General features: G+C 45.9%; 1 long non-coding RNA gene and 1 pseudogene across 1 annotated transcript; one reads left to right on the top strand and one right to left on the bottom strand.

Moving 5' to 3' along the window:
* The window catches only part of LOC119452744 (uncharacterized), a 95745-nt pseudogene that overhangs the window by 34863 nt on the left and 33508 nt on the right, over positions 1-27374 (top strand).
* Positions 4401-9903, bottom strand: LOC125945529 (uncharacterized). Its single transcript, XR_007466970.1, has 3 exons — positions 9880-9903; positions 8943-9043; positions 4401-4628 (listed from the first exon to the last, which is right to left on the bottom strand). It is a non-coding gene; the product is annotated as an uncharacterized LOC125945529 (long non-coding RNA).

Here is a 27374-nt window from a genome sequence, read left to right as displayed (position 1 = left end):
GAACCCGGCCCGAGACCGAATAAGACCTGTTTTTCAGAGTCGAGACGCGCGAGGAAATCTCACTGCACGTTACATGCACGCCACCAGAAAGTCCGCGCCCGGCCCGGGCCCGGGTTAAAAAGCACATGCTGCGCAAGAGCCCGGCCCGAGCCCGTGAAAAAACTGCCCTACCCTGCCCGGCACGGCCCACGGGCCGGGCCGGGCCGGGCCCGGGCTTTCGGATAAGCCCGAGCCCGTGCAGGGCTCTAGTTCGAGCACCAATGTCGGTGGACTCTCTAGAAAAAGAAAAAAAAAGAAAGAAAAAAAATCATTCGAGATGCGCGGTAACTTGAGGTTGAGACAACTTTAAGGTACGCTTTTATTTTCTTTGTCACTATTATTTGCAAACAGCTATTCAAAGGTGCTCTGAATGTTCTCGTGCAGTATGATGCATTCAGTTTACACACGACGTACGGCGAGTTTGATAAATATTTTCAGGAAAATTCTAAATAAATGCAAGCGTATGGTTCCGAGTGGCTTGGCGATGGCAGGGACTGAGGGGGAGAGTATTTCTTTGTTAATCTTATTGTACTGGAAATAAAACGGGAGGGCTAATTCCTGAATTGGGCAGTGTAAACGCATCAGCTGATGGAGATTTACGTTCATCCGCACAAGTATAATTTGCAGACCCCGTATAATACAAATTTCGGGCTTCTTCGTCCTAGATAATGAGCTGAACTCGAAATTGCAAAGCCAGGATAATAGATGAAGTACGCATGATTCACTCACGCTAGTTCAAAACGTCGTATTGTTTACTTCTCTGACACAGCACGTCAGTCAGGCGTAACTTCACCTGAGACATATACAGCATCTCATTAACCTCCTACGTATACACTGGTACCTACTCTTAGTGGAGTGCTTGCTTTCGCCTCATTGCGAACACTCGGTGTGGTTCATCGGTTCGTGCATGTCTCAGGGCCTATTTGAAGATTGTGCAGTAGCGCATCGCTTGACTCTTCAACATTTCGTCTGTAGTAAATGTGATATAGCGAAACAATGGAGGCACTGCGACTAAGTTCCGCATAACTATACGCTAGAGTGAGAGAGTGCAAAACTCGGCCTTGAATGTTACGAGTCACCAGTGTTCCTAATCCTAAAGGAATTTCTAATCTCAAGCGAGTTTCTTTTCTCCTGTTGATGTTGCTAGAGATTTCTGGCTAGGGTGCATTCTGTGTGCTGGCACCTTACATCTTTCTTCCATAACCCTCGAAGTTTCGTCTTCAGAGCTCGTGCTTGCTTGGCTGAAGTAGAGCCGCTACAGATGCGTCATGTTCGTTCAGGTTAAAGTCTGAAAACTGCTGTCCATAGAGAGGACGCACAAGAAAACAGCCAATTGTTAGAAGCCCTGGAAAACTCCAGTACACTATGTACACATTGCGGTTCCAGCTTTGGTGTTAGCGCACAGTTCGAGTAAACCTTCGTGGGAAGTAACTCTGGTCATTCACTACTTTGATTCATGTGACAACTGGTTTTATTTAGGTAAATTATGGGATGTAACGCTACAAAACCACGATCTATATAAAAAAAATCAGCGTAGCTTGCACTGGAGGCGCAATGCTAAAGAGACAGCGGAGCTGATGGGCACCTAGCTAGTCCTGGCTTTTGGGATAGGCTAGAGTGTACTAGCTAGGATAAGCACTATCAAGTCATCCTCAGTATTTTGCGGAATTTATTGATTATTGATCGATGATCGATTAGCTATTGAATGGCTATCGACTGGCTATCGCAAGGTATTGGCCACGTACTTGGGCTAGGCTAAGCCCTACTAAGTCACCCCCAGCATTTCCGGAATTTATTGGATACCGATCGATTATCGATTAGCTATTGATTGGCTATCAATTGGCTATCGATCACTGACTAAGATTAGGTCGTCCCAACCACGCTTAGCTAGACTTAGCCAGGCTCAGCATCGCTAGTTCACAGGGATATGTGCCATTTCGCTTGGACCCTTCCTGCACAGCCGCCAGGATTGGCCCACATTTTATCCGACCACGGACGGACTAACGGCCTGCTTAAACGACGTAGATGATGCCTCCTAAATAAATTTGACAACCTGGGGTTATTTAACGTGCAACCGATGGATGTGACCAGCCGTCACACAAATAAGAGTCCAATGCACAATTGCAAACACAATAGCCGTTGGTAAGGTCTACGGAGAGAAAAAAAAAAAGCTAATTTCAGTCCAATGCACAATTGCAAACACAATAGCCGGTGGTAAGGTACGGAGAGAAAAAAAAAAGCTAATTTCTTTCGCAAACGATGGTCAGAACAATACGCAGTGTGTTCACGTTCTTACACTGGGGAAAAGGAGACGCCCATGCCGGTGCTCGTCATCCCTCTGCCAAAGTGCAGAAAATAATCCAGGCCGGCATCCCGCCAACCACTAGGATCGTTCTTCAGGTAAAGGGAGTCGTAGTAGATGACGTCACACAGGCCGTCGTCCGGCATCGTGGTGGCTCCAGTGATCTTCACGCTCACCATGCAAATCATCGGTACGTAGACACGCTTTGACGAATCTGGATGTAGGTCAGTAGTTTTATTAGAACACTTGAAACACTTGCTGCTGATATTTTGAGAGAAAACGCGGAGGAGCGAGACGCCGTACGGTGTAAATATCTAAACTGTCCTTAGGATTAATGACATAATGAGCCTAATTGATCTGTTCGCCACAGAACTATTCTTGTCGGTACATTTTGTCGGACTTTTTTTTTTGGATGTCTGACAGATTCACTGAACTAGGTAATAAATGTGATTGAAGAATGTCAGCGGAGCCAATGTTTCGGCAACGGGGCTTGTCTTTGTCGGGGCAGAGCAGCTGGTGCACTGTCAAAGTGAAATTTACCAGTTGAAACGTTACCTTCTGCGGCATTCTTTGTACGACTATTGTTATTTACTTTAAGCCTTCGCCTTGCCGTGAACTTCTTTCTTGTTTGCCTTAATGGTATTTGCTCTCAAGCCAAGAAACAGTATGGTTGTATCCCGGCGAGAAAAAAAAAAAAAAAAAGAAACCTTTCAGGAGACTTGACGCACGAAAGTCCGATGAAGCAGACAACGAAACAGTAAGCAACCCATCAGAATAGTACTTAAAATACCACCTTAGAGCAAGCACATGAGAAGAATGACGTCTCCATTTTTGTCCTCATCGGCTTACGCTGAAGTGCTTTCCAAGTATGTTTACCAACTTGTCCAACAAGGCTGTAAATTGGAGTAGATTAGTCAGTGACGTACACCTATGCCCTGCCTTGGGAATAGGAATTGCGAAAATAATATTTATATATGTAGATTATGAGCAAGTTTTGATAGGATATCCGTGAAATAACCAAAATCTGGATAACATTATTGGCGGTATCTTGTAATGGCCTTTAACACACTGGTATTCCACTCTGAAGATACAGACTACCGAGTGCCAGATCACAGTGCTAACGGTCACTTGTGAATACAATGTTACAGGGTTGAATAAAATAATAATAATAATAATAATAATAATAATAATAATAATAATAATAATAATAATAATAATAATAATAATAATAATAATAATAATAATTTCTACAAACTTTGCCACAAAGTGCAGAAGGCTATGAATATTTAATTTGTTAACTATTTGGCGTAACTTCCCGAAACATCACACACTGGGTTATGAGAGACGCCGCCATGCCGGGCTCCTCGCATTAATATAAGCAACCCCGGTTTCTTTAACATGGCTTCAAATAACTGTCGATGAGTATTTGTGCATTCCGTCGCCTTTGGAATGCGGGCGCCACTGCGGGGATACAAGGACGCGACCTTCCGCTCAGCACTGCAACGTCATAATCATTTAAGTAGTCGCGGATGATTGAAAAAAAAATGAAATCGATCGTCACGAAATGTTGGTCTGAGCGCCACATTTTTAGATGTTTCGTTTAATTTACGCTTCTCTCCAGCCTTCGTCGATTGTTCGAGTGAAACTGCGGGTCATCCAGGCCTCGTCATCACGAAGCTATCGCGTGAATGAAGAAGGCGAGGAGGGATTCAATGATGTTGAAGCGGTGATGACCAAGTCGAAGAAAACGATCCGCAAAGAAAGTGATGACGCTAACATTATGCTCAGGCTATTACACTTAAGGTGAACGATCATCAACTGACCAACGCCATCTCCTAAACATGGTAAAAAAAAAAAACGGACTAATACAAGGCGTTGCCAATGTAGCCGAGAAGGACAATGTGTGCGCAGAGGTAACGCTTACGTTTAACGGAAGGCGCAATGGGATCGTAGTCGGCTTTCGTCTGTTCAATATCTTCGTAGTACTCTGCAGGAAGCGTAGCCTTATGTGTAGTTGGAGGGGAAGGGCGAGGCGTAGTGGTCGTCGTCTCCTTCGATGTCGTCGGAGGCACATGGGTCACTGTCGGCACTTTCGGCATAGTGGCCATAGTTGGTATCATCGGCTCAGCTGCAGGCATCCCCACAGTGCTGAGTGCAGGCACCGTGCGCTGTACAGAGACTTGAACGTTTGCACGGGTTGCGACTGGGAATGATGGGAAAGATGAGGATGATGACCCACCGCCGCCCTCTTCATCTAGGACCGTTGTTGCGGCAGGGTTTGACAGACCTGGAAACGAAAAATACTATCGTATACCACCCGCGGTTTTTTTTTTCTGTCCTTTTAGCTGGCAAATAATTCCGTCGTGAATTCGCTTTTCTGCCACTCATTTTTGGTAGAGGTGAAGCTTACCGGAATAATAAATCACGATAATGAGGTTTGCTGATTAGAAACCTTTATCAAAAAAATGTCACAGTTTCGCCCTAAGGGCGAAGCGATGAATGCGATAGCAACACAGCAATGTCATACGAAGTAAGGTGAGCGGCTTTGGTAGCAATATGAATTGTAGTAAACATGAGCTGATTAAGTAAGCAGGTGTGCTGCGGCGTAAGTAGACCGACATGAAGAGAGACTCGATGACCACGAGAAGGCGCGTGTGAAACGGTGGTGTTGAGGAGAAGCGCTTACCGTGGGCAGCGCGTGCGAAGGGACACACCTGTAATGCTGCACTGCCGATCCGGGCAGCATTGCATGTGTAGCGTGCGTTGGAAAATGTGGCCTGACTATTACTAACTGAATGAACAAGCGTGGTGTGAGCGCGCACAAACAAACATGAATAGATCACACTGAATGACTGCAGCCAACGACTGTCAAAACACTGCCTATCGGTCGCGGTCTATCGCTTCAACGGAAACTGAGTTGCGAATACACGTTGCATAAAGGTCAGAGCCGTGTGGAGATACGAGACGGTGCGGTCGAACGAACGACGAGCGCGGTTGTTGGCAGCGTAGAAGTGCCCCCCCCCCCCCCCCCCCCCCCTTCTTCCGGCGCTGGCTTCTCGCTTCCTTGCTTGCGCGTGGGAGAGATAAGAGACTGTGCGGACGAGCGACGAGCGTGGTTGTTGGCAGAGAAGTGCCGGCGCTGGCTTTCCGCTTCCTTGCTTGCGCGTGGGAGATTGAGTGCGTTCGCTCTCCGTGATAGCGCGCGTCCCCGCACGCTGCCTCTGGGGCATACGGCGCGCGGCGAAGATTTTATCTATACGGAACCTCACGGCGACGGCGACGGCGACGCCGACGGCAGAAATCCGGTTGAAGTGTCCATATAATTGCTATCGCAATAAAATCCTTGCATATTCATTTTAGGACGTGTGTTGCAGTTGCGAGACTGGTGCGCAGCAGAATAAATGTAGTGGTGTGCTGAACGAGAATCCTTAGGCTACCACACATATAGAGGTATCCTCCTCGAACTCTGCCCGAAGAAATTACTTGAGCGCTAGTTAGGATCGTCCAGAACTGCATCAAGGAGTATTTGTTGAAGCTTTTAGCTTGAGTGCAGGTGTATTTTGTGGTATGCTACAGAACGAACATCTCTAAAGTGGTTCTAGTGGTGCAGAATTACGGCTAAGCCCCAATGACTTCACTACTGCATGGCTTCAGTTTTCGACAAGTGTCCTAAACTTAATCAAACTGGTAATCACTGAGTATAATAAACAAGCTTGATATGTTTACACAATGCCTCAACATTGCGAATTCTCGCGCACGTAATGTCAGCTTATTCGTGTAGTTCCCTTGAAGATTCGGCATTGCGCTTCAAACCTAATGCGTTTGAAAAAAAAATAGATAACCCTCACACGTTAAGTATATAAGGATTTGGAAATTATGATGATTAGCCTGATGGCTCTCAATGAAATGAATTTGTGCTAGGCCTAATTACACAAATCTTTGGGCTATTCTGCAGAAGTGAGTTTCACAGCAAAACAGTAAAAATGAGCTTATTTAAACTTATTTGGACGTGTCCATATATTACGTAGCTAGATTACTGGGTCAGGTTTATATCATGCCGTAAAAACGCAAGACCTTTTACCACGTTGTAATGAATGAAGAGTTAAGAGGCTAAGGTTGGCCTTCTAGATTGGCAGCACTCTCGCGATTTAACCGCAGCGGCACGGGAAGTAGGGTTAATACATGCCGAAGAATCTGCTCACTCATATTTGGCGACGAAGGGCCTACATTTGTACCACTTATAGTGCTACTCGGGAAGCAAGTGTCACACAGTGACCACTCTTTGCAGTTAAGGAGCAGCGTGCAGATCACATAACTAGTACACTCCACAGAAAAACTCGGATGACGCTTAAGCTTCACCTTTAAGAGTGCAACGCGATAGTATTCACAGATCTATGACTGCTTCTCACCCTTCCCGGTAACTGCAGCTTATGTAACCGTAATGTTTACCGGCAAATGCTGGCGGCGAACGCTATGCACGAAGGCGAGCTTTCGGGTATAAAAACGTTGCCTCTTGCGTGGGTCGATCGCGGAGGTAGTGCATAGCCACGCCGAAAAAACAACATGATTTTAAGGTTTCTGTTATTGTTTCGCACTTTTAATTTCAGTCTGAGAAGATTTGGCATAAAAGGCATGTGCTGTCGGTGTTCGTTTTCACGGCATTTCTTTGTGGGCTGTCAGTCTCCAAATTGCGAGCAATGACTTAGTCAAGAATGTAAGGCAAGGTATGAGCAACTTTAGTGATAGAATGGTGTGGCAATATGATCCGCATATACCGCATATCACATAGCAAGGCGTGGCATATACATATACCTAAATTAGGGAGCCTCCATTCAACGCCGTAAAACGGCGTTGCATGAAGGCTCCCTAACCTAAATATATACGGAAGTTATCTATCACGGACAACGACAATGACACCAACGCCGGGTTTTCTGCGACACGGGGTCCCTAACGCTATCACGTTAAAATTTACACAAGCACAACCGTGGCGGTAGCGGTCTAGCAGATACGTTATTATTACCTCTGGAGCGTTTGCGGCAGCCTATATTTTAGGGGCGAAGCTCCTTATAGCGGCACCCGTTCGTCCCCGTCGTAGTAGGTAGCCACGTCTAGTTTTATGAATTGCTCAATAGATGGCGTTGTGTGTCCGTATATGTATGTATACCCATATATACATATATATGTATACGTATAGTATAACCTGAAGCCGACTTCCGCTTCCGGTTCCGCTTCCGGAAGCCAGCTTCCGGCTTCCGGAGAACGCTTCCGGCGTTTTATGAAAAAAAAATTCCGAAAGTTGTGTCCGTAGCGCGGAATCGAACCAGGGACCCCTCGCTTCCGAACGCGCGGCGCTAACCACTACGCCACGAAGCGCACATAGACACACGCACCACGATGGCAATAAATACCCAACATTAACGAAAGGCCGCGTTTCTAACGCGTTTGTGCTAGCGCGTTACGGCACGTGTAAGAAGCTGGTGTAAGACGCTGTGGCCTCTCCGCCTTACCTTCAACGCGTTTCGAACGCGCTGCCCAAGGCGGTGGCAAGTCAAGTTCAAGTCGAGGAGCGTTTATGAATACGGGGGTATACTCTCTCAGCAGTCATGTGATGGCGTCGGCAAACGTGGTGCACGTTCCGGCATGTGTAAATGGCTGCGTAAGACGCTGTGGCCGCTCCCCCTTACTAGAGAGTACTGCACGTTTCTAACGCGTTTGTGCTAGCGTCCCCTTAAGCGGGAGATCCGATGATTCCCTCCGGAGCTTCGCCCACTCATCATCATTCACCCCGTGGATATGCTGTGATTTTTTTTATTCCGACTGTCAAAACTGAGTTTTTGATCAGGAATGTTGAACCACTTGAGTACTTTACTCTGCAATTTGCACGAAGTTGATGGACGAGGAGCTTCAAATCGGTGCTTCCTCATATGCCGCTGCGAGCACAGCAAGTTTATGCTAGAAGGAAAGACTAAGTGAGCTTAAGCCTCATCACAGAGAACTTACATGAACGGCATCAGCTGGTCAGCGGCGGGAGAGAAAGGATTGCTCCAATGTAAGCTTTTTAATGCGTTTACCATTCTTTGGGAATTAAACCGCGATTTCTTGCGACTGTCTCACCATTTTTGTGGGCCGATGCCGAAGATACAGTGAAATCTGATAGACCGGAAGAAACCGCACGATGGTATATGGTACCACCACACGTTGGTACCGATGCTTCTGCGTTGTAGCACACGTTGGTACCGCACCCTGGCAAAGGGAACGTTATTGCAATCTTCCTTCATAACAGCTAGCGTTTTGAGATGCTGTCGGTGGTTCAAGACGCAGACGATGTCGTTTGAGTCGCAGCGTCATCGACCAGACGCGGTCTCGAACTGGTCCCTTGAGGTAGTGGCGCTCAAACCACCGGTTGGCTACAGCGTACGAATAACCCTGAGTGGTTCGTTGAGCACCACTCATAACACATAGTATGACATAGTGTCAGACATAACACCCTCCAAAAGCTAAACGAGTGTTTGAATGGAAAGTTGAGTTGGTTCTTGATATTTTATTTATTGATTCTAGCAATGTACAGTAACATTGGTGAAGGAAAGGTAAAGGTTCTCACCGCCCGTGACGAGAGCCAGGATTGTGACTACGGAGAGCAAGAAACCGAGACTCATGGAAACACAGCCTACCAGGCAGAAATAGCCTCGTCCATCGAGCCCGCTGCGAGAGAAAAAGCGCGTCGAAAGTCAACTTGCAGATACGCTGCAGCCACCGGGTGCCGCGCCTGTATTCAGTCTTTAATATAAATGTTTCTTTGTGAAACCCAGATGTTGCCCAACTTCACATTTATTTGCTTACTTTCTGATTTCTTTTTTTGTCTCCTCTGAGTGAACATTTTACCGGTTGTGCGTAATGCGTATAGGCAATCACATATTGGTTGTATGCGTATAATGTGAACGTTCGCTACCTTTTAACGCAATTGCCTGCATATAAAGATTGCATGAAATTAAACGCTGCGTAGAATTAAAAAAAAAAGTGGTTCATTGAAATGTGACTGCCTCCAAGTCTGCCGTTTAAAGAACTGCCCCCACTATTCGAATGAAAAGTGGATTAACGTTTTTTTTTTCTTATTTAGTCTTCTGATGTTCATGTTATTAATGGCAAAGCATGTACGTCTCGCCGAAAAACTTATCTGCAAGAACACCACGTTTGTAACACTCACAGCGTTCTCATAAAAACATTTTTTAAAGCACTGCTTACAAAAAGAACAAGCTGCGCATTTTATATGCACATTGTTTTTACTGCAATAAGCTATATTAGATAATTGGCACCAGTGGCACGATCGGTTGACCTGCAACATAGAACAGCCAAGATATTTTAAAGTGCTGTTGAGACACATATTGAGCCTGTATAATCTACGCAGAATAAGTTTATTCCATAGACGGGATCTAATGGCACTTTGTGGTTGACTTATGTCTCAATGCCTTCATCTTAATATTGGGCTATTGGCATGGTGCTTTTCCTTGAATTCCATGCCAAATGTTAGCTACACTTACCTGCTTTCAGGCTCAACTGCAAATGTACATGAGCAGAAATTGAAACAAGATCAGATTTGCGTTCCAGTAGCGCCTCAAGGAGATAACGATCATTAGTACTTACAGCCACTAGAATACTGGTTCGATTGCTCTGTTAAAAAAAGGAAGGAAATGCCTTAAGGTTCTCGATATAGGTACGAGGAGATGACGAGTGATAGCTTTTTTCGTTTGAAAATTGCACCAACTACTGCTACCTTACGGCAGACTGCTCGAAAAGCCTTAAATTTATAATATCGCAATGTGCATCATTTGCCATTGCGCGAGCTTAGGTACGGCCGCCATATTATAATGTTCCTTCCTGTTTGGCGGTCATGCGGTGTGCTTACTATTGAAGTGTGCAGTAATACGAAAAAAAAAATATACTGTCAAAATACCTAAATTCATGGGTTTTGCGTTCAAAAATCATGATCTAACGATGAGGCATGCCATAATGATGACTTCAAAATATTTTGACTACCTGGGGTTCTTTAACGTGGTCCCATTGCACAGCGCACGAGTTCTGATTCTGTCCCCATCGAAATTTGGCAGCCACCGCCAGAATTGAACTCACGACCTCTAGCTGAGCAGCACAACGCCATAACCACTTTTATGCCCCTACAGGTTCAAAAATCTGAACTTTGTCTTGTTTTTTTTTCGCAGAGAAAAGCAGCGTAATTTAGCTGTGCTTGCGCCATATGTCACTACATTACTGTGCGAGTTGCTATGCGTGGCTCCTTTGTGATGCCCTCCGCGCCCACCGGACATGGAGAATGTAAGTGGAACACGCTTCCACCCGGCAGGCAGAAGCGAGGCGTCACATGGTGCCATATGGCTTCTGAGATTTTATTAAAATAATGCGAGTGCTTAGTGGGAAAGAGGAAGTGAGGTAAAATACCAGAAACCAACAGGAGAGAGGGAACGCTGGTCTTGATTTGTGGTACGGAAAAAGATTAGTCTAAAGTTCGGCGAAAACTCGTCAGGCGAGGGTGATACATTGTCAAAATAAACGGGCGCTCGCCTGAGGTGCAAAAAGAAAATAAGAAAGTCGCAGTTTTGCCCGAAAGGGGAAGCCTCAATTGCGATAGCAAATTAGTAGAGAGCTATACGGAGCAAGGATAGTAGTTTTATCGGCTGTATAAACTTGGACACGTTCGTTTACTAACTCAATTAACAAACATGGTGCCAACGCGCCCAAGCAAACATGAATAGATCACACTCAACCACCGCAGACAACCGCTGTGAAAACGCTGGCATGAGCAAGCGCGGCTGCAGCAGCGAGCGAAGGTTCGTGCGGTCTATCGCTTCAACGGAAACTGAGTGGCGGAAGCACAGCGCATACAAAGGTAGGAGCCGTGTGCAGATCACTTTCAAGATACGGCGCGCGACCACCCGCAGCCGCGCAAAGTACAAGTACGCAGTTGCTGCCCGAATAGAAGCCGCACACCCTCTCTCTCACGCTGCCTTCCCGCTTTCCTCCTTTCGCGTACGAGATGGAGTCACCAGTTCCCCTTGCGCCCGGTCGCAAGATACGCAGTTAGTGCCGCAGCACAACTTCGCCCCCCCTCCCTCTCTACCTCCCATCTCTCCATGGCCTTTCGCGCGACGGAAGACGTCGCGTTTGCTCTCCGCCGTGCGTTCGCTCTCCGTGAAAGCCCGCGGCCTTCGCGCGCTTTCCATCGCACATACAGCGCACGGTGCGCGGCAATGATTTTATCGTCCTTGGACTTTATACGGAACCTCACGGCGGCGGCGACGATGACGGCAGAAATCCACTTGGAGTGTCCATATAATTGCTATCGCCATAAAATAAAAGGACATTTCGAGACCGCTATGGGTCACTTGCTCACAATGACGATGGGTGCAAGAGGGGGCGATGAACTGACAGTTTATTTTGACAAATGAAAAGCCGTACGGCGGCAGTGTGCGTGCCCATCAGAATTAATCATAACGTTCGGTGAGTTGTGACGGGAACGCGCTCCAGCCCTGCAATATTGTGAGCGGGAGTCCAACAGCAACAGATATCGCCCATGTGTGTCTAGCCTCGGCGTTTGCCTTTGCCGGCATCGTCGCCCTTTATCGAGAAGCTCGATAAATGTTGGGACAGCTATGTTCGTGTGTTGCGCTGTTCTTTGCTGCTGCGCACGTAAACAATTGATCAGCGGTGAAGCATACTACGCCAGAGCCATTTACCTGAGCGTCAGTTACGAAAAAGAGAAATACTCGTTGAAGGACTCCATCTATAGTTGAGTGCACCAGTGAATGTGAGCTTGCAATTTAGATATGTCGCAGGTTTGCCTGAACGGCGAAGCAGTGATAGCAAAAGCAAATAGTTGGGAAACTACACAAAGTAAAGTTCGCAATTTTATTGGCCGCAGAAATAGCTGAAAGCATTTCCTTACTAATTAAATTAACAGGCACGGGTTCACGCGCGCACACAGAAACAAGAAGAGATCTCACTCGATGACCGCGAACATCGGCTGCCACAACGCTGGCGTGATGCAGAGAGCAGGCAGAGGGGAGCGAACGCTTTGTGAAGCATCTCGCTTCAGTGCGTCTCTGAAAGTTGCAGGCATAAGGCGCATGGGAACACAGCCCACAAGTAGCCACTAGCCATTTCGGCTCACCTTATGCTTGCGCTCACCACAGATACCTCCATAATAGGGCACGCGGGCAGTGTATCTGCTCAACCATGTGGACAACCATGCGCAGCCGCGGCCGGGCTAGAGGAAGAGATGCACGATCACCTCCCCCCCCCCCAGCGCATGCTCGATTGAGCTACCATGCGTTCACCTCCAACCCCGTCGTCTTGCACACGCTTGACCACGCACCTCCAACATTCGGCGGGCATCATACGACCATCCTTCTCCACTCTCCCTTACCCATTTTACCTTGTATGTACAGCATACGGCGCGCAGGGCGTGATAAATCTAATCGCACATGGTCTTTATACGAAAAACTACCACCTACCACCACGACAACAATCAACCATCAAAGTTTGCCTGGAGGGTACGATATGCAAAGCCTGCAAGCGCGCTTCTCCACACGTCTAGTTTGGCTTAACCAAGTTGGCGGATGTCGGGCTAGAATTGTAATTAAATGTGACAACATTCGGTCTACTGACATCATGCCTGCCCCCCTTCACTCTCCACAACGTAGGAGGTTTCAAAACGCGTATTTCAACTTTAACAGTGGCAGTAAAGAGCATGCGGCCATCACGGTTTGGGTAAATTAAATCTGTGAGAAAACACGTTTGTTTAATTCAGCATATCGTCCATTACTATCGTAACGCTCGCTTCATAATTACTTATTCACCCGAAGAGTTGACGACCATGCATATTTATTTACGTTTAACGGTTCAAGCAATGAATAGACAGCCTCCGCCTATTCGTGTCCCGATACGCACTGCAAGGCCGTGCCTACGTATGTCGGTAAGCAAAGGGTGCTGCTAAGCACCCCTTGTCGTTCTCAACTGCCCTAGAATTACGCAGCTCCGGAAGAAATTTATGGAACACTCAGACGAAATAACCCTCGGAAACAGGAAAGGACACGTGTGCAGTTTACTTACCGTAAGATGACGAGAGCAAATTAGCGTCACCTGCGAAAACCGAAGGTTCAGTTTATTTCTTCCCTCTTCCTCCTATTCTTTCAGATGTAACCTACGGAGCGGTAATGACAGCGCCTGCTGATGCATATTATGCGTAGAATGAAGATAGAGAGCAGCACTGCAACATTTGGGTCAATGAAGCAATACTTGTAACCTCTGTTTACGAATGGGACACGAAACACATATGACTTCCGATACTGTTCGACTTCATCGCGTCCCCGCAGGGGCGTCTGCGCAAGCAGGCGTTTGGTGTGTTGCGACACCACGGACCCGAGCACACGAGGGTTGGACCCTCCCGCGTGTAGCCGTGCGCGGCTTAGCCGTGTCTGGGGAAAGGAGGATCCTGGGGGTTGAGCCGATGCCGGGTGTTTGGACCTTTAAGGCCCCCCGGCGGAGGCAACACACCTCTTTGGCCTCTGCTTCACATAGACGGCACCCCCGGACTGACCCACCCGGGGGAAATCGGTGGTCGCCTTTTCCTGTCCCCCTCTCCGATCTTTTTCTTCTCTATTTTTCTGTCCTCACTGTCCTGTCACCTCTTCTCTTCAGTTACTTCCTCAATTTTCATAGGCGGCTTGGGTTAACCTTGTGTAGGTGCCCTCTCTTGGGTTTGTATATAAGGTTATAGCGGCAATGTACGGCTGGCGCCTGCAGCCTTACACGTTAAGTGCTGCAGCGTCCCCTTGTTGGACTCCGAGGTGGGTGGCTGCCATTGCTGCCGAACTACACCAAATTGCTATGGGAACACCCGCTTTTCCTAGGCTTCTTGATCGTCTCCCTCAGAAGAGGGGACGCACCGATGAGATTATAAACTTGTTCACCCGACCTAAAGACATTTTCCCACGATTTCAAGTAGTCCACAGTGAAAGAACCGAAAAACTAGCAAGAACCATATCCCCATTTGTAGTTGCAAAAAGCTTGACCAACACGCTAGGCCCTGGCTACAAGGTCACCAAAATGCCAAGTGGGGACCTTCTCCTTGAACTACGTGATAGAGAACAATACAATAGACTCGGCAAACTTGTTACCTTTGGTGATGTCCCAGTTACTGTTTCACCGCATCGGTCCATGAACACAGTACGGGGGGTAGTGTCAGAAGCAGACCTCATCGACTTATCTGAAACCGAATTGTTGGAAGGATGGAAGGAGCAGAATGTCACGAATGTGCAGCGCATTGTTATGAGACGGGACAACAAAGAAATTCCCACGAAACACCTGATACTTACCTTTGAATTAAGCGTCTTGCCACAAAGCATCGAAACCGGCTACACAAAAATAGCAGTAAGACCATATATCCCAAATCCTAGGCGATGCTACCAATGCCAAAGATTCGGCCATGGCTCGCAGAGCTGCCGTGGTCGACTCACCTGTGCCAAGTGTGGAGCACAAGGCCATGCCTCAGACAATTGCGAGGCTACACCTCACTGCATAAATTGCGATGGTGATCATCCAGCCTACTCCCGGTCTTGTCCAAGCTGGAAAAAAGAGAAAGAAATTCTAACACTGAAAGTCCGTGAAAACATATCGTTCAGGGAAGCACGCAAAAGGTGCTCACCATTCCACACTACCACTTATGCTGATGCGGCGCGTCAAGGGGCAGCGTCGCAGCGGCTACTGCCACCTGCCCAGCCCGCGCGCAGCGAGCTGTCGCTTGTGGCTCCTGCCCCCAGGGTGGAAGGAGCTAAGTCCACTCCACCCAACCAGCAAACAAGTCCGGTTACCTCAGGGTTGCCGGCACCGTCACAGTCCTCGGTGGCAGCCTGCGCTACGCGTAGTAAACCCGCAGGCCCGCCAGCAGCTCCCACGGTGGGTGCAGTCAAGGCTGCCTCACCCTCACCGGCCACAGCTAGCGCTGGCAACAGCCGGCACAGCTCAGGCCCAAAGGCAGCCCCATCGACCTCCGGGCTGGTGGGCGCAAATGTCTCCTCCTTCGCGGCGAGACTTTCTCGCGAAACATCTCGCTCGCAAGAGCGCGTGTCCGGCGCCTCACAAGAGGCAATGGACACTACACCCATCCCGACGGCGCACCAAGCGCCTAAGGAGCGGCGAGGCTCCCTCGACCGCTTCAGAAAGGACAAATCTCGAGTTACGGGGCCTGGAAAGGGCTCTGTAATCTAAAGCAACATTTCCTTGTTTAGTACACACAGCACCAATTTACTTTCATTATGGATACACAAATCATTCAATGGAACGTCAGAGGCCTTCTTAGGAACCTCGACGATGTCCAAGAACTTATTTACCAACACAATCCAAAAGTGCTGTGTGTACAGGAAACGCACTTAAAATCGAAACATACAAATTTTCTCCGACAGTATGTTACGTTTCGTAAAGATCGCGATGATGCCATCGCATCATCAGGCGGTGTTGCCATTGTAATTCACAAAAGCATAGCATGTCAACGTTTGCAGCTACAAACGCCCCTTGAAGCAGTGGCAGTTCGACTTGTTCTTCTAAACAAGCTCATCACCATCTGCTCACTTTACATACCCCCCCATTACCACTTACATAAACACGAATTTCAGTCCCTTATAGATGAATTGCCAGAACCCTATCTTGTTCTTGGCGATTTCAATGCGCACAGTAGTCTGTGGGGCGACGCTCGTATCGATGCGCGAGGTCGTCTTGTTGAACAATTTCTTTTCTCCTCTGGCGCGTGTCTCCTGAACAAGAAGGAACCTACATTTTACTGTGTCGCAAACAGAACCTTTTCTTCTATTGATCTTAGCATAGCTTCCCCGTCTCTATTATCTGAACTTAAATGGGAAGTTACCAAAAATCCGTACGGGAGCGATCACTTCCCAATACTACTGCGAACAACCAAAACTGAGCCGTCACCACAAGCCCCTCGATGGAAGATTGACACAGCCGATTGGGAGAAATTTCGAAATCTTACTAGTAGCATCTCCTGGGCCAACATGTCTTCGTTAGGAACTGATGCTGCTGTGGAATATTTTACTTCCTTCATAATTGATGCCGCTTCTAAATGCATATCCGAAATAAGTGGTGCGGCATGCAAACGCCGTGTCCCATGGTGGAACGACGAATGTAGGAACGTTCGTAGAAAACAGAACAAAGCGTGGGGGTTGCTACGCGATTCTCCTACTGCAGAGAATCTTATCAATTTTAAGAAGGTAAAGTCCGAAGGCAGGAGAACGCGCCGACAGGCCAGAAGAGAGAGCTGGCAGAAGTTTTTATCAAGTATACACTCGTATACAGATGAGGCCAAAGTCTGGAACAGGGTTAACAAGGTGAGAGGACGACAAACATATTCACTCCCTTTGGTAAACACACAGGGCGACAGCTTGGAAGACCAAGCAAACCACCTGGGTGCACACTTTGAACATGTGTCCAGTTCATTGCACTATTCCCCAGAATTTACAAAACACAAAGCAGCAATAGAAAAACAAAAACTAGACCGAAAGAGCACCGGGAACGAGCCTTATAACTTGCCTTTCTCTTTAGCAGAGCTTCAGGCATCACTCGCCTGTTGCAACCAATCTGCCCCAGGCCCTGACCGCATATTATATGAAATGTTGAAGAACCTGCCCTCTGAAACGAAGAAAACCCTTCTCTGTCTGTATAACTCTATATGGATCTCCGGCGAGCTCCCCTCTGCCTGGAGAGAGGCCATAGTGATCCCTATCCTGAAGCAGGGGAAGGATCCATCGTCTGTATCGAGTTATCGGCCGATAGCGCTAACAAGCTGTCTCTGCAAAGTCTTCGAAAAAATGATAAACCGTCGCCTATTACATTTCCTTGAATCAAACAAACTGCTTGACCCATACCAGTGCGGCTTTCGCGAGGGTCGGTCCACCACTGACCATTTGATACGTATCGAGGCGCAGATACGCGAAGCTTTTGTTCACAAACAGTTCTTTCTGTCTGTATTCCTAGACATGGAAAAGGCCTATGACACCACATGGCGGTTTGGAATACTGAGAGACCTCTCCCACTTTGGTATACGTGGTAATATGTTAAATATGATTGAAAGTTATCTGCTGAATCGCACATTCCGTGTCCGAGTTGGCAATGTTCTATCACGACCTTTTGTGCAGGAAACTGGTGTACCCCAGGGAGGCGTGCTCAGCTGCACACTCTTTATCGTTAAAATGAACACGCTTCGTGCTTCGTTACCACCCGCTATTTTTTATTCCATCTATGTGGACGATATACAAATAGGATTCAAGTCCTGTAACCTCGCAGTGTGCGAGAGACAGGTACAGCAGGGGTTGAACAAAGTGTCAAAGTGGGCAGACGAAAACGGGTTCAAAATAAACCCCCACAAAAGTTCTTGTGTTCTTTTCACCAGGAAGAAAGGTCTCGTTGCAGATCCCACTATCGAAATGTATGGACAACAAATACCTATAAACAAAGATCACAAATTTTTAGGCATCATACTTGACTGTAAGCTTACTTTCATCAACCACATAAAACATCTCAAGGCGAAATGTCTAAGAACAATGAACTTACTGAAAATTTTATCTCACACATCCTGGGGCACCGACAGGAAGTGTTTAATGAATCTTCACAAGAGCCTCATTCGGTCACGATTGGACTACGGTGCCGTAGTATATCACTCTGCCGCCCCTAGCGCGCTAAAAATGCTAGATCCTGTCCACCATCTAGGTATCCGCCTGGCCACTGGCGCATTCAGAACAAGCCCCGTCGAAAGTTTATACGTGGAATCGAATGAGTGGTCACTCCACCTCCAGAGAACATACATCAGCTTCACCTATTTTCTCAAAGTGCACTCCGATCGGGAACATCCTTGTTTTACAACCCTTAATGATTTGAAGTGTTCAACGCTTTTCTATAATCGACCCTCTATGAGGCGGCCTTTCTCACTGCGTGTAAGAGAACTTAGCGAAGAGATGGATGTCCCACTTCTAGAACATCGCCTAATGCCTCCAGCTAAGCTGTCACCGCCCTGGGAGTGGCAGGTGATAGAATGTGATCTATCCTTTGTAGAGGTCACAAAGCATGCTCCCGACCTCGAAATTGCAATGCATTTCCGCGAACTTCAATCGAAGTACTCGTGCTCGGAATTCTATACCGACGCATCCAAGTCCCATGCTGGCGTATCTTACGCCGCGGTTGGCCCCTCTTTTTCAAAATCCGACGTATTAAACCCCCTAACAAGCATTTTCACCGCAGAAGCCTATGCAGTACTGTCTGCGGTGAAGCATATAGAGAAATTGAAACTACAAAAGGCAATAATATTCACAGACTCGTTGAGTCTTGTAAAAGCGCTAACATCTTTACAAAAGCATAAGAATCCTGTTGTTATCGAGCTTTACTCACTCTTGTGTAACATTTACCAATCTCGTAGACATGTAATAATATGCTGGGTGCCTGGCCATAGAGGCATCGAGGGCAATGTGCTAGCAGACCAGTTGGCCACATCAACTACATCGCAAGCTATTAATCCTGCCGCTGCTATTTCCTCCACAGATCTGAAGCCTTTTTTGCGAAGGAAACTGCGAGGCCACTGGCAGCGTCTGTGGGACGCTGAAACAACTAATAAGCTCCACTTGATTAAGCCACAGTTAGGTTTCTGGCCCTGTACAACTAAAACACGACGAACTGATGTCCTATTCTGTCGTCTCAGAATAGGACACACATATGGTACTCACAATTTTCTATTGAATGGAAATGATCCTCCAACATGTGGTAGATGTGGCGACAGGCTCACCGTCCTCCACGTCCTCTTGGAGTGTCGGGAAGCCGAAAGAGAAAGAAAGAAACATTTTCCTCTCGCATATCGCTATTGTGTCCCCCTGCATCCCGCTATGTTTCTCGGTAAAGAACCACTTTTTAGCACCAACGCAGTCCTTGCTTTCTTGAAAGATGTTGTGTTACATGTTATTAGTCCAATAAGTTCGTAGCGCATCCTCTCTCTAGAGGATGTTGCTGCGATAGTTTTTTAACTGCACATGCCTCCAGGCCCTTGTGTTTCAAGGGCTCTGTTTAGGCACTTGTGCTTCTGGCCAATTCTTGTATCTTAAATTTTTTGTAACTCGTATCATTTTTTCGCAATGCATTGTTCATGTCCATAGTACTCATAATCACTCATTGCCATAATCTTATTACTTATAGATTTTACGCACTTTACAGCGACTGATTTTAGGCCCCTTTACAGCCATGCCACATCTAATGTTCATATAATTCCCTATTCACCTACCACTAACAAGCCACTACCATCGTCTTGATACGAACTAATACTGTCATGGCGCTCTTTGGCCATACCTGGCCCTTGCGCCACTAAACTCCAACAATCATCAGACTTCATCGCGTGAACGAAAGGGGTTGTCATACCGAAAGTGCTCTTCCTAGGAGTAGCAAGAACACTAGGAAAGATGGACGGAAGGTGGTGCACGCAGTTTCTTTCGCGTGAATTATTTTGCGAGAACTTTGTGAATTGAATGCGGGCGTGTCCCTGAATTGAATGCAGGCGCTCCCATGTTCTGAATGCAGGTGCAGAAAGATAGTTTCAAGTAACTTCTTGCCGAAATGTATGCGTTTCTTTAGCCATTCTATATTCACATAAGTAAATGTTCTTATTATAGTCACTTGCCTTAAAGCCTCCGAAAATTCAAATGAAATTCTGGAGTCTTACGTAACAAAACCAAAATCTCATTCTGAGGTATGCTGTAGTGGGAGACTCCGCAATAAATTTGACCACGTGGAGTTCTATAACGTGCACATAAATTTATATACACGAGTGCTTTTGCATTTATCCCTCATCGAAATGGGGCCGTCTCTGCCGGGATCGATCCACGATCTTTAGCTTAGCATAGCAACGCCATCGGTACTCGGCTACCATGACGGGTTTTCCCCCAACTCGTTACATTCTCACGATTGTGAAGTACTCAAGGCATTTCGTCAATGACAACCAATTTGCTGGTGAATTTTCTATATTTTTCCATAATGTGCTGCGGTGTAGGAAGCTGACAGTGCAATCGTTTGGATAGCCATTAACCCCATGAGCAGGAAGGTGGATAGAGCTACTACTACTGTCCTGGATTGGTCACTGGTGTCATATAAAGTAGGATTCTGCGTGGCCCAGGAATATGGGGACATGTACGCCCCCCGTGAGCCCCGTATATTAACCAGTCCCAGCTTGACATAGTGAAAAAACAGCGCAGTCATAACAAACTTAAGGAAGACGACAACACGGACGCTATCTATAAAGTTCATAGAGAAAGTCCGTGTTGTCGTCTCCCGTAAGACATGTTGGTATGCGTTGTTTGTTCAGTATATAGACGTTCAATGAACTTGGCCAGATCATCTCACTTGTTCCATTTTAGCTGTAGCACTCTATACAGGGTGCTGGAATCGCTGGTGACTGAAGACATTCATACTCGACTCTCGAGGATTCTAATTCTAAATGGCTGACGACAAAAAAAGAGAGCTTTTAGTTTCACTTTTTTTCCAGTGTTATAAAGAATGCATTGTTGGTATGTGGATTGTTGTCGCTCAGCGGAAGTTCTTGAACCTTCACAATTTACTCTGACTGTCTCTTTAGAATGTGATCTACCCTCCACCCCTTTATTTACCTATAAAAATGCCTAAACGGACTCCGTAAATGTCTATGATGCCTTGGTGAGCTCATGCGGAAACTTCAAGGCTGCGTCAGAAGTCGTGTTTTGTTTTTGCGTCTTTCGTGGCTTCCTTAGCCTCTTGTCACTCTGAAGGCAAATGTTATGGGAGCAATAGGAGAATTGCATATTACAGCTGAAATATTGCTTTTTTGTTTTGCTTATCTTTAACATTGGGCAGGAAGAAATGCCCTCTGAAATTATTTGGAATGCCGTCTTCAATGCAACACTTGGCGTCGTAACCCATATTTTTTTTTACCCATTGGTAAGGAGTCGTTAGAACAGCAAAAGCACAGAATATTCTTTTGCGATCATTTAATTTTTTTGGCCTTGTCGAAGTTCGTTACGGCTGTAGTTAGGGAGTTGGCCGCAAACAGTATGAAGGCTTTCTAATCGAGCTCAATAACGGCACACCAGAGTGACACGGACAAAGGTTGTTACAAGATAGCTGTTAATTAAAAGGAAAATGGAACATCCACCCAAATGTAGCAATTGCTACAAAGGAAACCCATACGGGTTCCTCGAAAGAAAAGCCTCGCAGTTGAAGAAAAATGTGTCCTGGTCCGGGACTCTAACCCGGGACCACCGCCTTTCCGGGGCAGCCGCTCTACCATCTGAGCTAACCAGGCGGCTAGCAGATGGTAGGGCGAAGTCGAATTTGTCAACAACTCGAAGCAAAGGCAAGTGTTTGACGTAATAGTTTAGCGGAAACCCGCTAGGTGGAGAGAAGTAATTAAATGGAAAATGAGACAAGCGTTACCCACAAGTGTTTCATCACTCGATCAATCCCTTACTCGTGACCAGGTGATACATACACGAACCATTTCTCGTTTTTAAACAGCTGTGAGTAGCACTTGTCTCTGTCTTCTCTTATTGTGTGCGTTGCCTTTTTAATTGCGCTAATTTACCCCATTAGGAATGCAAGCCCAACAAATAATTATTCTTGGTCATAGAATTGGCAACAACATTTAAGAACTGGTGTAGGCGCGTGTTGCGGCGAGCAACAACTTTAAAACAGTGATACCTGGTAAAGAACAGTTGCCTCAAAAAAAAAAAAAAAAGAGTACACTGCGCGACAGTAGAAGTTGACGAAGAATGCGCTGCGAACGTCGAACACGATGCGTCAGCGTTTTCATGCATCTCGCAAGGGAGTCAACCGGATTATAAAGTAACCACTGCGTGTAAATGTGCCGGCTCATCCCAATTCGACGCTCACTCTTCCCAACCAACTGGAGTTTACCACAGAGTCAAGATGTGCACATCAACCCGACAAAAGCGGGCAGAGTCGTCATGTCGGGCAGACCGTAAACGCTAGCCGGTCGTGCTGAGCGCGCGTCGAGTCGTTGAACCAACCCGATTGCACGGTGGACATATTGACTTATCCCTGAGCTACTGGTAGCGCTCATGTGTTCGCGTATAAGGGTCGGGTCGGGTCGGCTGTTCGAAGCCAGCAGCAATACAGCGGGCACGACCGCCCCGATAGAGGCTGTTGGAACAATATCTATCAGCAGTGTTCGCTGCCGGCTCGTTCTGTCTGAGCCCACCTTCTGACTCGAACCGCTTATGTGAACATCAAGTAAACAAAGCAAGCGAAAGACAGTCGACTTGACTCGACCTGATCTTTACGGGTTAATGTAAACACGCTAACAGCAGTGTTTTAGAGCCGACTTACTCATGATTTCAAGTCGATGACATTTCTGGCTGGAAAGAAACGCGTGGTCACCGAGAAGGCACTTCTTTTTCTTGCCGCGATACACGTGCTCATGCAGGTGCACGTTCGCTTGCTTAGCTTGCTTTCGAGAGTGGCTCGCACTCATTATGGGGGATCGGCCAAGAATCGGGTGATTGAAGGAAAAAAAATTATCGGAGTCCAATAAGGATCACTTTTGAAAAATTTTGAATGGCTAAATGAATTTATTCATATAAAATTTAAAAGTGTAGCAATAAAATCGTCCTGATTCAATTATATACCCCACAACAGCTGCACCAACATCCCTATGATAACGTCCGAGAGAAGAGGCACCGAAAGATAGAACATCGGGTATCGTAACATTCAATCCAGCAGTGTGAAATTTTTCTTCTAAAGCGTGTTTTCTTAATGAGGAAAAGCGTTCGATACCACAGTACTATATCGCCCCCTTCAGCATCAATGCTCACGTTCATTATTACACAATTTCAGCCTAGTAAATTCTTGCGATGTGCCTATCTGTTTAAAACGTTTTAATCGAGAAGAGTTTGGTCTGAGTACCATTTGTGATTTTATTGGTTGTCATCAGCCTATGTTTAGCTTCACTGGAGGGAAATGGTCTTTGGTGCTGATTTTTAGCGGCACCTGTCGCGCATCAAATGAATGTTTGAGTGGCAACTATCCACATTGCTTGTTTACCTTCGAAAGGTGAATTTTATACATACACTCTAAAATGTATTTATTTATTCATTTCTTTATTTATTTCAGTACCCTCAGGGCCCGAGGGCATTACAGAGGGGAGGGAGTGAGTTACATTCGAAAAAGCAGAAAACAAGAAACAGCGGCAAATTTATAGAAAACGAAGAAGAATTGAGGCTCACGGGTAAAAAAGAAAAAAAAAGAAAGTTACATCAATACAATAAATTAAATTAACAATAAATAGTGCATAGTACAAGGACAAAAAATAACCAGCTGAACTAACGAAGCATAAAGAGATTTTTTGCAACAAAGAAATAAAACAAAAGAAATGACGCTCAAAGTAGTAATATGTGCCTACAAAACACAGAACACCCGTTTTAAAAAGATTGATGTGGTAAAAAAAATTTCTAAGAAAAAACAAAGAAAGCTGACAATGCTACGATTGTGTTTATGACAACAGCAGATTTGTTAAAGCAGCTTTGAACATAGCATTATCAGATATTTCGACGATGGTTCGGGGAAGGCGATTCCAACCTGCTGACGTATTGGGGATGAATGAATTGAAAAAAAAAATGGTTTGTGTGGCATGAAGGAATACCAGCCTTATGACGATGATCGATGCGGGATAAAACGTAGCACGAGGGGGTTATCTATTTATTCTTAAGGATGGGACTGTGATGATATATCTTATTGAACAGGCAAAGACGGAATATTTTCCTACGTTATGATAGCAGTGGTACGATAAGCTTGCAGTCATAGATGACATATCTTATTGAACAGGCAAAGACGGAATATTTTCCTACGTTATGATAGCAGTGGTAACGATAAGCTTGCAGTCATAGTAGTGACGCTGGAATTACGGTGATAATTAGAAAGAATGAAGCGAGCCGCCCTGTTCTGGACAGATTCAAGTTGACAGATGAGCGTTTCTTGACTGGTTTAGTGCGAACTAACAATTTGTAAAGAAGTAATTTTACAGAACTAGAAGAAAGATAAAAATTGCGGCGTATGTAGCCTAGCATGCGATTAGCGGTGTTGTTTTTATGGTCGACATGCATTTTCCAAGAAAGATTAGAAGAAATAAATACGCCTAGATATTTGTAACAGGACACAGATTCAAGGTTACTAGTATTGAGAAGCTATGAGCGCAATGTGATATTACGACGAGAAACACGCATGTACTTGCATTTGTTAGTGCTTAGTTCCATGTTCCACATGTTAGCCCAGTCAAGAGTATGGTTGATATCGGACTGAAGAAGACCTACATCAGAGTCACTGTTAATTTCGCGGTATATGACGCAGTCGTCAGCAAAAAGGTTAATCGATGAACGTAATCTATCAGGTAAGTCGTTGATATAGATGAGAAAAAGCAATGGCCCCAGCACAGAGCCTTGTGCTGGGACTATTAACAGGTTGGCCACTTTTATGCAGTGGGTCGTCACTTTTACTTTGGAGCAGAATGAAGCGAACCGCCCGGTTCGGGACAGATTCAAGTTGATAGATGAGCGTTTCTTGATTGGGGTCCCTAGTCAAACACAGTATTTTCTTCGTCTTCGTCTTTCTGGGGTTTTACGTGCCAAAACCAGTTATGATTATGAGGTACACCGTAGTGGAGGGCTTCGGATTAATTTTGACCACCTGGGGTTCATTAACATGCAACACACAACAGTTTCGATTCGTTCAATGCCCTAGCACCATTATCACTTTTTAGCTAACCCTCAGATATAGTGGTGCAAAAAAAAATATTGGTTATAATGTAGCCTTTTGTTTGCACTCAAAGTAACGAAAAGTGGCAATTGCAATGCTACCCTAAAGACAGCAGCCTTCGATTAGGCGTCGAATTTGGTGTGCGATCTGTCGTTGAAATTGAGAGCAAGAAGTGAGTTCCAGAAGGGTATCGAAGGCACTAAATAGATAACGAGCGACTCCCTGCTAGAATCACTTAGTTGGTGCCAAGAGAAATCAAATGCCCTAGAAGGTGATGTATGATATAAAAGAACATTCTCAATCTCGCTCTAGATAAATTGCAGCTATAGTGGAAACTTGCTATGAAAACCGGAAAACATTTTTAACAATCCTTGCTCACGGCCACTGGATAAAAAAATGCACCTTTTTTTTTTATCCAGCAGCCGTGCCTTGCTTATGGCTGGTACCTAAGTGGGAAAAGATTATCAGTGCAGTAATGAGATGAGAAGCTTTTGAAGCATAGGAAGCGTTTCAATTCCACGATAGAAGTAGTTGGCGGTATCTATGAAAGTCCTTCACTCAGGCAGCTCAAACATCTATGCGGTAATCATGACGGACAGATTACTAGCGTGAGTCCTCAAACAGCAAGAATTGTCTCCACTGCAGGCGCCGCTCAATTTATCGACACTATCTCCGTGCCGAAGTAAGCTCTTATTAATAGATTTAAGGAATTTTTTGTTGGTACATTAGAAACAGGTTACTACAGTACATCTACATCACGACTTTTGCAATCATTTCAATAACTGAGCATAAGTAATACTGACAAAAATAATTTTACACGTCGTTCAGAACATTTTCAAATATTTTGTAACCTTTGAATGTTTCCTGAAAATAAGAAACACGGATGTCAGTCTTGTTAGAATTCCAAGATTCAGCAATATATGTGCGTTTCCTAGAGACAAGGCATAGGCGGCGTGCTAATCAATTTTGCGGACGCATTTGAATTGGCAAGTATCGCCATTGCACGCGTGTTCTCAAATAATAAGAATGCCGAAATAAATCATCCTGTTCTACAGTTTCGAGTTACGGCAAGATTTGCTCCGAATATTTCATACATTGCCCAGGTAAAAACGTCAGCTATGCCACCTTCATTTCGCGTTCTGGAAATAAAAACTCCACTTATTAGAAAAATGTATGCCCTCGCCTTCTATTTCAAGCACAGATGCTGCCTTTTCTTGGTTCTTAATTTCTGAAATAAAAATAGTTCCTCTAGGATTTTACAGCGACGCTAGAAAGGCCTATTTTCGTCTGTAGAAGGCATGACATGTCACGCCGACTATAAAACCTTGTTGAGTCAACATCGACGCTCGCATTGAAATAAATTCAAAAGTTTACACGTTAGGTCCTCAAACATACCAGCAGAAAAAATGGCGAAAGAACAATGCTTTGGAGACGAGATCTGTACGTCGACAGCCATTGTGAATAATGACAAACACGGCTTGGCTGCCGCAGTCGGGCTCGCTGCAAATATAATGCAGTGGTTAGTGCAATAATGATTGACAAGCTAGCAATGGCGCCACCAAACTCTCAGCAGTGCCTGATGCGGGTTACTTTGGTCATGTTGAGCTTTATCATGTGGACTTGCGATGGATGTACGTGAATCTTACAGAGCTATGTTTTTTATTGTTGCCCTCTGATTGTGTTATTTGCGCCGTTCTTTAATTTTTTTTGCCATGTTGGTGACGTAAATTTTATTCGGAACTATGCCAGAAATCTTGTGGGAAATACGACAAGATGGCAGTCTCAATGCGACGAGAGCATTCCACGTCGCTTAGTGTTGAATAGCTTCGTTATTTCGTCGCTCATTGCATTGCAAGCAATGTCCAGGAGCATTGTCCAATGCAAGCATTGTCCAGCGACGTGCGCGCGCGGGAAACTGGTGTCACGCGGACCCGCCCGACCGCTCGATGAGTACTCGTATCTGGTCTCAGTCGGACCGCTCGTTTCGTACTATCGTCTGCTCGCGTCAGCTCTCGCTCGCGCTTGTTTGGTTTGGTCTCGTTCGCGCTTGTTTCGAATGTCATGGTTTGCGACTGTTTTGTAATCTGATTGTATGCGCGACGCGAATTGTGTAGTACTTTCTGGAAGCCACGCGGCACCAGCGATTTCACTGAAACCTTCGACGAGTCATGTAAAAAGCCGG

This window comes from Dermacentor silvarum, chromosome 5 (genome assembly GCF_013339745.2).
Source record: "Dermacentor silvarum isolate Dsil-2018 chromosome 5, BIME_Dsil_1.4, whole genome shotgun sequence".
Lineage (NCBI taxonomy): Eukaryota > Metazoa > Arthropoda > Arachnida > Ixodida > Ixodidae > Dermacentor > Dermacentor silvarum.
This window is presented reverse-complemented; position numbering and strand designations above follow the sequence as displayed.